General features: G+C 47.7%; 1 non-coding gene across 1 annotated transcript; it reads left to right on the forward strand.

Moving 5' to 3' along the window:
* The first annotated feature begins 6494 nt into the window (after nt 1–6494).
* Nucleotides 6495–6568, forward strand: TRNAT-AGU. The gene has a single exon. It is a non-coding gene; the product is annotated as a tRNA-Thr (tRNA).
* The last annotated feature ends 7292 nt before the right edge of the window (nt 6569–13860 follow it).

The following is a 13860-nucleotide window of genomic DNA, read 5'->3' on the forward strand; positions in this document are numbered from 1 at the left end:
GATTCTCAAGAGTCTCTTTGCTTTTTTGACCGTCGTTGCACACTGAGTGGATGTTCTCAGAGAACTATCTGCAGTGACTCCAAAATCCCTCTTGAGTGGCAACAGCTATTTTTGGCCTCGTCATTTTATATGTATAGTTGGGATTATATTTTCCAATGTGCATCACTTTGCATTTATCAACAAATCTGCCATTTTGTTGCCCTTTCACCCAGTTTTGTGAGCTCTTTTTGTAACTCTTTGCAGGCTGCTTTGGACTTAACTTTCCTGAGTAGTTTTGGATCATCTGCAAATTTAGCCACCTCGTTGTTTACCCCTTTTCCAGATCATTTATGGATATGTTGAATAGCACTTGTCCCAGACCCCCTGGGGGGCACCGCTATTGACCTCTCTGCATTTTGAAAACTCACCATTTATTCCCACCTTGTAACCAGTTATTTACCAATGAGAGGACCTTCCCTCTCATCCCATGGGAGTGTAATAGAGCAGAACAGGGCTTACTTGGGAGGGGGAGTGAATTGAGAATATATCGGGGGGTTGTGCACATTTACTGTCCTGGTGAAAAAGTGTGTCTGATACTCAGTCTCTGCTGCTCCTGCCGGCTGTGACTGCTGAGGACATTTTCCTTCTCTACTCCAGGGTCTCTCCTCTGCTGATTCTCAGCAAGTCAGGCCGCTCTGCAGACTATGGCAGAGCAGTTTGGTAATAGGCTGCAGGACTCACCACGTAAGAATGTAGCTGCTGTAGCACCTTGACTGTCCATGGGCCAAATCCTGCAGCCCTGGATAACCTCCCACTGCTGGTGATGGGAACTGAGCCTTTGTAACTAGCTGCTGGTACCTGCGGTCTCAGCTACGGATTAAACTGGGGGCAAACACAGCTTCATCCAAAGCAGTGAAGGATGTAAGTGAAAGAGCAAAACTGGCCATCCGGGAAGCTGGAAGGGAGAAGAGGAAAAACTCCCTAAAGTGCTGGGAGCAGCCCTGAGAAAAGGGAGTATCAGAGGGGTAGCCGTGTTAGTCCGGATCTGTAAAAGCAGCAAAGAGCATCCAACAAAGTGGGTATTCACCCACAAAAGCTCATGCTCCAGAACATCTGTTAGTCTATAAGGTACCACAGTGCTTTTTGAGAAAAGGAAGTTTGTCAGTGAGATCAGTAGCAATAACTATGAAATGATGGAGTGATTTCTCCTCTGTGCCAACAGGGTTGAATTGTGTTATTTTACTGTTAGAATAAGTTTGAAAATATCCTGTTCTAATTTCAGGATGGGTCTGTAACCATAATCAGTCTCTGTGGGAAGAGCTAGCTAAAGAGCCTTCCTACTCACCAGGAGATCCTGGCTTGGCCTGACAGTTCCTCCTTGCAGAACCTGGCTTTTCTGTCAGGCTCCTTTTTTGTATCTCTTCTCATACAAAGAAAAGACCTCACTGCACAGTCCTTGTAAGTGCTTGTTCAAGACACAGAGACCCTTCCTTGCAGCTAAGTCTTGGAAAGTGTTGAATGGTAAGTCTGGAGCTGATGGAAAGGTTACCATGACTCAGGCCTGGTCTACACTAGGACTTTAATTCGAATTTATCAGCTTTAATTCGAACTAACCGCTCAACCGTCCACACCAGGAAGCCATTTAATTCGAACTAGAGGGCTCTTTAGTTCGAATTTGGTACTCCACCCCGGCAGGTGGAGTAACGCTAAATTCGCACTTGCTAGCTCGAATTAGGCTTGGTGTGGATGCTAATCGAACTTAGCAGCTCCGGGAGCTATCCCACAGTGCACCACTCTGTTGACGCTCTGGACAGCAGTCCGAGCTTGGATTCTCTGGCCAGCCACACAGGAAATGACCCGCGAAAATTTGAATTCATTTTCCTGTCTGGGCGGTTTGAATCTGATGTTCTGGTTGCACATCGGGGCGAGCTCCGCAGCACCTGCAACGATGCAGAGCTCTCCAGCAGAGGAGTCCGGGCAATCCCAGACTAGAAAGAGGTCCCCAGCATGGACTGACCGGGAAGTCCAGGATCTGATCGCTGTGTGGGGCGAGGAGTCTGTGCTTTCGGAGCTGCGCTCCAACAAGCGGAACGCGAAGACCTTCGAGAAGGTCTCTAAAGCCATGAAAGAGAAAGGATACAGCCGGGATGCGATGCAGTGCCGCGTGAAAGTGAAGGACCTAAGACAAGGGTATCAAAAAGTCAGAGCGGCAAACGGACGCTCCGGAGCCCAGCCCCAGACATGCCGCTTCTACGAGGCACTGCATGCCATTCTAGGTGGGTCTGCCACCAGTGCCCCACCAGTGACGGTGGACTCCGAGGACGGAATAGTGTACCGGGACAGTTCCTCCTCCCTGTTCGCCGATGGGTAAGATGAGGAAGGGTCTTTTGAGGACGGCGCAGGCGACATCGAACCCACTCCCGCTTTCCCTGACAGCCAGGATCTCTTCATCACCCTCACAGAGATCCCCTACCAACCGTCCCCGCCCGTTAACCCGGACTCGGAATCAGGGGAAGGATCAGGCGGTAAGTGCTACAAACAGGGAAACATTTATTTTTTTAAGAAACAGGGATATATATAAAAAATAGAAATACTATGTAAAAATTTTTAAATATGAAACTATACAAACAGCAGGTCTACACATATAGGAATGGAGCAATAGTCCTCTGGGGATAGTTCAAAAAAGCTCTCAGAGAGCAGCTGGAAAAGCCTCAGCAAGAGGTTTCTTGGGAGAGGTGTTTTATTGGGTGCTCCGTTGAAGCACACTCTTCCGCGCCATGCCATCCTCAGGTACAGGGGGACCATCGCCTCTACGAGCATGGCAGCGTAGGGTCCTGGTCTGTGCAGGGCTTCTATTAACATCCGCTCTCTCTGTGTGCGCCTGACACGCCTCAGGGTGATGTCGTTGTGGAAGTGCTGCATCTAATTAGTGGAATTAGTGTACTGTTACTATTGTGCATGGTAGACTTTTACTTTGCATAAGAATGACCCTCGCTTAACAGAGTTTTACTTTGCATAAGAATGACCCTCGCTTAACAGAGTTTTACTTTGCATAAGAATGACCCTCGCTTAACAGCCACGTGTTGCAGGCCTCAGAGGAAAAGCATACAGGGGTCTTTCCCGTTCACTGGCGGGAGATGCCGCATAACGCTCATCTTTTCTGCTTTGCACATTGCCTCCAGCAGGAGAGCACAGCTAAGCAGTAACTGATAAGCACTCTGTACTGTAAGGCTTACCAGGACTTTGTGCAAGAGGGATGCAGCTGTCTCTCCTCGCTTGTGCGCTATCCAGTGCAATCGCGCCGCCAATGAGAGCGTATTCCGAAATCTCGGACTAGTTCCGAGATCTCCTGAGACTTGGTTCCCTGTTTGGTCTTCTTAACTGAAAATGACTAGACTGTGTTTACTGTTGGCAAACATGTATTTGTTCAAGGAAATCACCTACTTTTTCGCATCACACAGCTTCGGCTCCTTCCCGGACTGCCCCGCCATCCCCCTCGCAGAGGCTGGCTCAGATTAGACACCGAAAGAAAAAGACAAGGGACGACATGTTCCAGGAACTGATGGCCAGCTCCAGAGCGGAGGCGGCAGAGCAGAGACAGTCGAGGGAGAGCCTGTGTCAGCAGCATCGCACACACCTGGAACGGGAGGATAGGTGGCGGCAGGAAGACCAGCAGGCGACTCAAACGCTGCTTGGTCTAATGAGGGAGCAAACGGAGACGCTCCGGCGCCTTGTAGATGTTCTGCAAGACCGCAGTCAGGAGGAGAGAGCCCCCCTGCAGTGCATCTGCAACCGCCCTCCAACGCCAAGAAGTCCTGTCCCCCCCTCACCCAAAGTGACAAGACGGAGGGGCGGTAGGGGCCGTGAGAACTGTCCCTGCACCGCAGCACACCGATAATGTTCGAGACAACTGTCGCGCTGTAAATTTGTACAAGCTCTTTCCTTACAGCATCAACCAGTCCCAACTCCAAGTTCAAACCCCCCACTGTGTATTACATTATTAAAAGCGGTTTGGTGTTACTGACTGTTTCCGTCACGTTTCTGGTGTCAGAAGACTTTCTGTTGTTCTGTGGGGGGGGGGATTGTAATGTCAGTGCATAGCCCACAGTGCCATGCTACAGACTTGGCTGCAGGGTCAACTGCAGGGCACACACAGACTGCAGTCACTAGGCACCAGGGACAGTCTGTGTGGTGTATGCTGCCCCGGGTCTTTCCTTGATGTGTATGCTTGTGCAGGGTCCTGGTGCCTGACATCCCCGAATGTAAAGGCAGGCTTCCCTTCACATGCACTTGGATCCTCACGATCCTCCCCGGTGCCCTGAGCCCCAAAAAGAGACCTCATCCAGGGGCAGATACTCACCCTTCCCCCACACCCCTCACCCCTTCCAACGCCCAAACCCACAGCCGTCATGGTAACCCCTATCCAAAGACGGCACCCCTCGCCCCTTCCTGCAAACCCACCCATCAGTGCACACCTTAACCAGCACAGAATGCTTCCATGTTTCAACGAAGAAACAGAAATGCAAAGTCAACGAAAGATTTATTATTAATTACTAAAACATGTCCTTAGTTTTAAAACGTCCTTGGGAAGTGGGGGAAACTTGGTTTATGATCAGGCTCTCTTAAAATCTAGTGGACAGTCACAGGTTACCCTGCTCTGCGAGGAAACTCGCTTTCAAAGCCTCCCTGATGCATATCGCTTCCCGCTGGGATATTCTCTCAGCACGGGTGTCTGGCTGATCGTAAACAGCAGCCAGGCGATTTGCCTCAACCTCCCAAGCGGCCAAAAAGGTCTCGCCCTTGCTCTCACAGAGATTGTGGAGCACACAGCAAGCAGCAATAACTACGGGGATATTCTTTTCGCTGATGTCCGAGCGAGTCAGTAAGGTCCGCCATCTCCCTTGAGACGTCCGAAGCACACTCCACCACCATTCTGCACTTGCTCAGCCGGTAGTTGAAGAGTTCCTTTTCAGTGTCCAAGGCGCCTGTATAGGGCTTCATGAGCCAGGGCATTAGCGGGTAGGCCGGGTCCCCGAGGATCACTGTAGGCATCTGCACATCCCCAACCGTTATTTTGTGGTCCGGGAAGAAAGTGCCTGCCTGGAGGCGTCTAAACAGACCAGAGTTCCTGAACACACGCGTCATGAACCTTGCCCGCCCACCCGACGTTGATGTTGGTAAAACGTCCCCTATGGTCCACCACAGCTTGCAGCACCATTGAAAAGTAGCCCTTTCGGTTAATGTACTCGCTGGCCTGGTGGGCTGGTGCCAGGATAGGGATGTGAGTCCCATCTATAGCCCCACCGCAGTTTGGGAATCCCATCGCGGCGAAGCCATCTATGATGACCTGGACATTTCCGACAGTCACTACCTTTGAGAGCAGTTGCTCAACGATTGCGTGGGCTACTTGAATGACAGCAATCCCCACGGTAGATTTGCCCACGCCAAAGTGGTTCGCTACTGACCGGTAGCTGTCTGGCGTGGCAAGTTTCCAGAGGGCTATGGCCACTCGCTTCTGCACAGTCAGGGCTGCTCGCATCCTTGTGTCCTGGCGCTTCAGGGCAGGGGACAGCAAGTCACACAGTTCAAGGAAAGTGTCCTTACGCATCCTGAAGTTTCGCAGCCACTCTGTGTCATCCCAGACCTGCAGCACTATGCGGTCCCACCAGTCTGTGCTTGTTTCCCGGGCCCAGAATCGCCGTTCCACACCATGAACTTGACCCATTGCCACCATGATCTCCACTGCCTGGCGTACCCTGCTTTGTGAGAGGTCTGCGCCACTCTCCTCACCGTGCTGCCGGAGCCTCCTCGCCCGGTTTCTCAGCATCTGACTGTGGAAGAGGTGGACGATAACGTGCGAGGAGTTGACAACGGCCATAAGTGCAGCGATGATCGCAGCGGGCTCCATGCTCGCAGTGCTGCGGCGTCCGCGCTGCAACCGACCAGAGAAGGGCGCGAACAGATTTCCCGCCGGCGCTTTCAAGGAAGACAGGGAGGGCGGGATTGACGGTTCAATGACGACACATTTTCCCCCCCAGCATGCATTGGGGGGAAATCCCACAATTCCAATGGGCAGCGGGGAGTGCGGGAACTGTGGGATAGCTTCCCACAGTGCACCGCTTCCAAAGTCGAAGCTGGCCCCGTGAATGTGGACTCAGAAGTTCGAATTTGTGTATTTAGTATGGATACACAAATTCGACTTATTAAGGTCGAATCCACAAATTCGACTTAAGTAGATTCGAAATAGTCCTGTAGTGTAGACAAGCCCTCAGAGTTGAGCTGAAGCTGCTGTGACTGAAACACAGAGCACTAATCAGTACCTGATCACAGCAGCTTGTGGGAGAAGTGCATGTTAGAAGCCCCCTGTCAGCTCATCTGTGGCTTTCCATGCACAGAGAGCCAGACAGCAAAAAGTCTGCAAGTCTTGAAGGAAATGGGGAATGTCTGTACTTTGGAATTTGAAGGTGTAGTCGTGGACCATCAAGTGTAGTGGTTGCAAATGCTCCCTTAGGGAAGGCACCATGGTTTAGCTGGCTAAAGCACCTGTCTAGTAAACAGGAGATCGTGGGTTCAACTCCCAGTGGTGCCCTGCCTCTATAGCTTTCATCTCTTTTGCTCACATTTTCCTGTGTCTTTCTAGGAAACAGAAGAGACCTCCCTTGGCAATCCAAGTAATTGCTTGCTAAGGAAAAGGCTTCTTTGCAGAGAAGCATTGGAGAGAATCAAGTCACCAGCCTGCAGTTGATGAAAAGGCCATTGCGTAGGCAAGGAGGTTGCTTAGACTGCAATTGCTGTGACACGAGAGCCTGTGTCATGCGCCCATGCAATTCGCTGGGAATATCTATGCACAGAGACCCTTCTAGAGGGTTCTCTGCAGGGCTTGCAGGAAATGGAGAATTACTGTCCTTTCACCTTTCATTTTATTGTTTTTGATGAAACACGGAGCAGTTAAGGGAGAAGTCCCAGTGAGTGGCACCATGGCAGAGCTTGCCAAGAGACCTGCTGGATAAAAAGCAGATCCAGCATACAGTCCTGCCTTGCTGAGCGTGCCTCCTCTTGTCACCTTTTGGTCGATCTTTTTTGTTAACGGAGAAGTCCGACTCTGGCTAGCCATACAAATGCTTGCAAAAGAAATGGGTCTTTTTGCTGACAAGTGTAGAAAAGAGGCATCGGATAAACATGGAAACAAGATCAAGGTCTCTGTAACTCATCTTGCAACTGCAGCTCTTGGAGCTACAAGGCACTAAGCACAATATTACCACGGCTAGTCATAGGAGAGTCTCTGTGTGGTGGGATCCGTGGGGTACAATCCCAAACTGTGGAACTGCTCTGTCCTCTTCTCTCTCCAGCCTGGGCTGTGTCTTACAATGCTGCACTAGTGACAAGCAGCAAAACCCCCTCCATGTGCTGTGATCACTCAGCCAACAACATGCAGCAATGCACCCAACTAAGTGGCATGAATGCTCTATAAGCCACTCCTCAATTATACACAGAGAGAGACACCAGCATATCTCCCCAGCCCTCAGCCTTGCACCTCAGAAATGTACCGTCTTACACTGCTCAAAACCTCTTGAAAAGTGCAAGCTCATTAATTAATTCGCCACTTCCTCAAAAAGAAAGTGAACATGCACTAGCCTTTTTAATCTGAGCAGCTTTCCCAAGCACTTTGGACAATTTCACAAGTAAGTATAAAACATTAAAATAAGTTTATTAACTACAGAAAGATAGATTGTAAGTGATTATAAGTGTTAGGCAGAGAGGTCAAAGTTAGTTACATAAATGAAAATAGAATCTCAGTGTCACATTCTATACCTTTGGGGGAGCGGCTGTAACCCCCATATTCCTCATTTTCATATAATCGTGATCTTACATATAAAGCATGACTTGTAAGGTATCGAGGAAAAGGATATGATCTGCTGAAAGTCATTTCTCTACCCATCTATGTATACCATTCATGCATATGAAGTTATGAGAATTGTGTAGTGTGGTTGTCATTATGCTGTAAGTTGGTGGAATCAGCCACCATCGGCATGAGGCTACACAAGGGGAATTGCTCAGCCTTGCTTGGAGAGACGCAGTGATGCTCACCTGACTCTGAAGAGGGCCACAAAGCCAATGGGGAAGGAAGGACATGATAAAAGGAGAGACATTCGCCATGCTTTATCTCTCTCTTCCACCTCCACCTACAGACACCACCACACCAAGCGACTGAAGAGCTGATCAAAGGGGAGACCCCAGCTGAAAAGCAACCAGCCAGCCTGTGGTGAGAAACATCTAAGTTTATAAGGGCACTGAAAGGGTTAAGATCAGCTTAGAATGTGTTTTGCTTTTATTTCACGAAAACAGCGAGAAGTCCAGTGGCACCTTAAGGACTAAGAGATTTATTTGGGCATAAGCGTTCGTGGGTCAAAAACCCACTTCTTCAGATGCATGGAGTGAAAACTGCAGATACAGGCATAAATATATATTGGAACATGACATGAAAGGAGTTACCTTACAAGGGGAGAACCAGTGCTGAAGGCCAATTCAGTCAGGGTGGATGTGGTCCACTGCCAATAATTGATGGGGAGGTGTCAATACCAAGAGAGGGAAAATTGCTTTTGTAGTGAGCCAGCCACTCCCAGTCCCTATTCAAGCTCAAAGTAATGGTGTTAAGTTTGCAAATAAATTGTAACTCTGCAATTTCTCTTTGAAGTCTGTTTTTGAAGTTTTTGAATGGCTACTTTTAAATGTTAATGAATGTGAATGTGTGAATGTGTTAGTGAATGTGTAAATGGATTCTTGCTTGTGCAAGTCCCATATGGTCTAGTGGTCAGGATTCCTGGTTTTACCCAGGTGGCCTGGGTTCATTTTCTAGTGTGGGAACAGGCCAGAGATTTTGCTCAGAGGGGAGGCAGGAAATGAAAAGAATGGGGAGGATCCTGCCAGCAGGGAGTTGGACAGTGTTGGGAGGGGATCCCAGAAGGGGGTGGGGGCAGGTCTGAGAGGAGATCAGGAAGGATCCCAGCTGTGTGGGAAGTTGACACTCTGGAGAGCACAGGCCTGGCATGGGAAGTGGGAAGAGTGACTCTGTCCTTCTAAACTCACCACTGGCAGACTCGGCAGGACTGGAAGAATTTTTGTTGGTAAATGTCAATTTCTGTGGAAACACACAACCCAATGGCAAAATATTTCCATCAATAATAATCAAAATTGACAGATGGGCAAAGTAAGAAACATGCTGCTTGAGAACGTGTCCTGTTCTAATCCTATAGGGTCCCTTCTGCCTTAGGCACCACCATGTGGGCGTTTCATTTCCTCCCCATTTTCACACAGAGACACAATTTCCTTTGCATGGATCCATGAACAGCAAAACCGCCCTCTGTCTCTTGTCTGAGCCAGGGCATTCGATTCCATTGAAACCTTCTCTCCTGCAATGGCAATGGTCAGACAGAGGATGGCCACCTTCCTCCCTAGCCCCGGCAGTGAGATATTCCTCTCCTCTTCATGCTACTGGTGTTATTCCATGAGTCATCAAGGATGGAATAAAAGCTGAGTTTACTCCAGGGTGAGGAAAGAAAGGCGCCACCAACTCCATGAAAAATCTCAGTGCCCAGAGAAAACCTGCCCTGCTATTGGAATCACAGAGGTGCTGGCGATACGACGGGAAAAGGGACTGTCTGAATTGCCAAGGCAGGGAATGAACAATCTACAGCAACATCATCAACCACAGACACACTCTGATCATGCTCCAGCCAGTAGGAAAATGGACAGGAATTCTTGCTGTTCAGCCATGGCCACACATACAGAGCTGCACAGCAGTGAGTGTGCTGGGGAAGCTGGTCTGAGCAAACAATTGGAAATGACCTTTCAGTGAGAACAGAACCATAAGTGTAGAAAGGCCTGTGTGTTAAGTGGTTGTGGCTGAGGGCTTAGGGAGCTGGGTTATGACACCATAGGGTCTTTCTGTGGAGGTTTGATTCTTGCCGGCAAGGCTGGTGTGTGGTGTCTTTCACACACCAGCCTTGCCTTGTTGTACTTTCAGTGTCAGATCACCCACAGTGCGCCAAGTCTAGACATATTTAGAGGCTAAGGACAAGTCAACATTTCAAACATTGAGTCTATGTCACTCAATTAATGGAGATGCTCTATGCCAGAGTTTCTCAAACTTCCTTTCACTACAACCCACTTCTGCCAAAAAAACTTATTACATGGTCCCTGGGAAGGGAGGTGGAAGGATGCCATATCTTATACTGACATGTGCCAACTTCTCATAAACTCAAGGCTGGATCTGTGGGAAGAACGTCTCCCTACAGAAGAGACTAACACAATAGGAACAGGGATTCTTTGTTCAATCTGCAACTCTGAATAAGACACAGTTCTTTAGTTCATAGCTCCAACACCTGGCAATTTGCTGACCAGGCCTATCTTAGCAAGCAAGGCTTTCTGTTTATCCAGCTTTCTCTTAGCTGATCACGATTTGCTAGGCCTCTGGTCCCTTGACCATACTCTGGACTTTGGCTCTGGAAAAGAGCTGGCACAATCCATAGACCAGGTTGTTATACAAAAGGCACATGGATTTTAACTCTTCACATTCAGTAATGGCAAAGTTCTTGGTTCAGAGTTGTAGCAGTGATGGAAGAAACTGCAAGTTCAAATCAAGTCTCTGGAGTCCATCCACAGCTGGGATGGGTCATTCAGTCCTTTGTCTGGAGCTTCAGTTTGTAGCAAAGTCCTTCCAGAGGTATGGAGCAGGATTGAAGACAAGATGGAGATGAGGCATCAGCCTTGTATAGTCTCTTGCCATGTGGTCTTTGCTTTCTTTGTCCCAAGGACACTCTATCCACCATGTGTATAGAAAAACCTGAGTTCTGTGCACAGGCAGGTCCCTGCATACCTTGCTGAGGCACAAGGCGAATCTGCCTTCTCTCAATGGGTCGATTGTATAGCTGATGATCCTTAATGGGCCATCAAGCAGGCTAGACAGAACTGACACCAACTTGTCTGGCTGGGGTGTTCCCGGAAGCATAGCACAAGTTTGAAATACCAAGTAAATAAGTCATAACCAGTTATATGTTTGACAAATTTTGCTGCTTCTCTGCATTAGTGGTCTCTGAGCAGTTCATGATTCTCTCTAACATTACAGTTCTCCTCAAATACTGGCTGAATAATTACTGTGCACACTTGTTGGACTGGAGCTCATCTAAGAGCACTTTATTGAGGTCATTCAATGTATGAAATTCAAGATCCGATGGTTAATTTGAAAATCAGGGCTCTGGGGGGTCCTATTCCCAATTCAGCCATTGACTGGCTTTGTGACCTAAGACAAGTCAATTCTCCTTTCTCAGCCTGAGCGTCTCCCTCTTTCAAGTAGGGATAATGATCCGCTCCTACCTACCTCAACACACTCACTCTTCCCCAACACACACACACACACACTGTCTCTCCACACACACAAACAGTCTCCACACTGCAGCTGAAAAGCAGCTGGCAATCTAGTAGGATGACCCTGGAACAATGGGATAGAGAAACCTGCATCACTGAAAGTGCAGCCACAAAGACACCACACACCAGCTTCCCCTAGCTGGCAAGAATCAAACCTCCACAGAAAGATCCCTATGGTATCGTAGGCCAGCTTCCTAAGGCCTCAGCCGCAACCACTTAACACAGGGGCCTTTCTACACTCTGGTTCTGTTCTAACGGAAGGATCATTTCCAATTGTTCTCTCAGACAAGCTTGCCCAGCACCCTCACTGCTGTGCACCTCTGTATGTGTGGCCATGGCTGAACAGCAAGAATTCCTGCCCATTTCCCGTCTGGCTGGAGCATGGTTAGAGTGAGTTTGTGGTTAATGATGTTGCTGTAGATTGTTGGCTTCCTGCCTTGGCAATTCAGACAGTTCCTTTTCCCAACATATCTCCAGCACATCAGTCCCTGGCTGGGTCTCCTGCGCAGTGGAAAACATAAGAACATAAGAAAGGCCGTACCGGGTCAGACCAAAGGTACATCTAGCCCAGTATCTGTCTACCGACAGTGGCCAATGCCAGGTGCCCCAGAGGGAGTGAACCTAACAGGCAATGATCAAGTGATCTTCCTCCTGCCATCCATCTCCATCCTCTGACAAACAGAGGCTAGGGACACCATTCTTACCCATCCTGGCTAATAGCCATTTATGGACTTAGCCACCATGAATTTATCCAGTTCCCTTTTAAACATTGTTATAGTCCTAGCCTTCACAACCTCCTCAGGTAAGGAGTTCCACAAGTTGACTGTGCGCTGCATGAAGAAGAACTTCCTTTTATTTGTTTTAAACCTGCTGCCTATTAATTTCATTTGGTGACCTCTAGTTCTTGTATTATGGGAATAAGTAAATAACTTTTCCTTATCCACTTTCTCAATGTCACTCATGACTTTATATACCTCTATCATATCCCCCCTTAGTCTCCTCTTTTCCAAGCTGAAGAGTCCTAGCCTCTTTAATCTTTCCTCGTATGGGACCCTCTCCAAACCCCTAATCATATTAGTTGCCCTTTTTTGAACCTTTTCTAGTGCTAGAATATCTATTTTGAGGTGAGGAGACCACATCTGTACACAGTATTCGAGATGTGGGCATACCATGGATTTATATAAGGGCAATACTATATTCTCCGTCTTGTTCTCTATCCCCTTTTTAACGATTCCTAACATCCTGTTTGCTTTTTTGATCGCCTCTGCACACTGCGTGGACATCTTCAGAGAACTATCCACAATGACTCCAAGATCTTTTTCCTGACTCGTTGTAGCTAAATTAGCCCCCATCATATTGTATGTATATTTGGGGTTATTTTTCCCAATGTGCATTACTTTACATTTATCCACATTAAATTTCATTTGCCATTTGGTTGCCCAATCACTTAGTTTTGTGAGAGCTTTTTGAAGTTCTTCACAATCTGCTTTGGTCTTAACTATCTTGAGTAGTTTAGTATCATCTGTAAACTTTGCCACCTCACTGTTTACCCCTTTCTCCAGATCATTTATGAATAAATTGAATAGGATTGGTCCTAGGACTGACCCTTGGAGAACACTACTAGTTACCCCTCTCCATTCTGAGAATTTACCATTAATTCCTACCCTTTGTTCCCTGTCTTTTAACCAGTTCTCAATCCATGAAAGGACCTTCCCTTTTATCCCATGACAACTTAATTTACGTAAGAGTCTTTGGTGAGGGACCTTGTCAAAGGCTTTCTGGAAATCCAAGTACACTATGTCCACCGGATCCCCCTTGTCCACATGTTTGTTGACCCCTTCAAAGAACTCTAATAGATTATTAAGACACGATTTCCCTTTACAGAAACCATGTTGACTACTGCTCAATAATTTATGTTTTTCTATGTGTCTGACAATTTTATTCTTAATTATTGTTTCAACTAATTTGCCCCGTACCGACGTTAGACTTACCGGTCTGTAATTGCCGGGATCACCTCTAGAGCCCTTTTTGAATATTGGCGTTACATTAGCTAACTTCCAATCATTGGGTACCGAAGCCGATTTAAAGGACAGGTTACAAACCTTAGTTAATAGTTCCGCAACTTCACATTTGAGTTCTTTCAGAACTCTTGGGTGAATGCCATCTGGTCCCGGTGACTTGTTAATGTTGAGTTTATCAATTAATTCCAAAACCTCCTCTAGTGACACTTCAATCTGTGACAGTTCCTCAGATTTGTCACCTACAAAAGCCAGGAATCTCCCTAACATCCTCAGCCGTGAAGACTGAAGCAAAGAATTCATTTAGTTTCTCCGCAATGACTTTATCGTCTTTAAGCGCTCCTTTTGTATTTTGATCGTCAAGGGGCCCCACTGGTTGTTTAGCAGGCTTCCTGCTTCTGATGTACTTAAAAAACATTTTGTTATTACCTTTGGAGTT

The sequence above is a fragment of the Mauremys reevesii genome, linkage group 17, assembly GCF_016161935.1.
Source record: "Mauremys reevesii isolate NIE-2019 linkage group 17, ASM1616193v1, whole genome shotgun sequence".
In the NCBI taxonomy this organism is placed as follows: domain Eukaryota; kingdom Metazoa; phylum Chordata; order Testudines; family Geoemydidae; genus Mauremys; species Mauremys reevesii.